This window comes from Phalaenopsis equestris, unplaced genomic scaffold, assembly GCF_001263595.1.
Source record: "Phalaenopsis equestris unplaced genomic scaffold, ASM126359v1 Scaffold000581, whole genome shotgun sequence".
NCBI lineage: Eukaryota > Viridiplantae > Streptophyta > Magnoliopsida > Asparagales > Orchidaceae > Phalaenopsis > Phalaenopsis equestris.
In genome coordinates, this window is record NW_018165021.1 from 231,549 (window position 1) to 231,814 (window position 266).

Below are 266 nucleotides of genomic sequence, written 5' to 3' on the forward strand. Positions count from 1 at the left end.
GAGGGTTTAATTGTGATATTCAATATATAAGAAAGCATCCTTCTCCTTTTCAAGAAATTATAGTGAATGGATAAAGTGAATTAGTTCAATTTATATTGTGCCAAATAGGAGCATACCTATTCCTTACCCTTTGGTCCAGACATAAAGAACATTAACCTGTCACTTTGGATCTCCCACGTTCCCCTCGCCTGAGGGCTAACATCTACACTTCAGTACCCAAACGATAGGACCGAATTGAGGATTTTAGTCTGTCACTCTAAAATCTC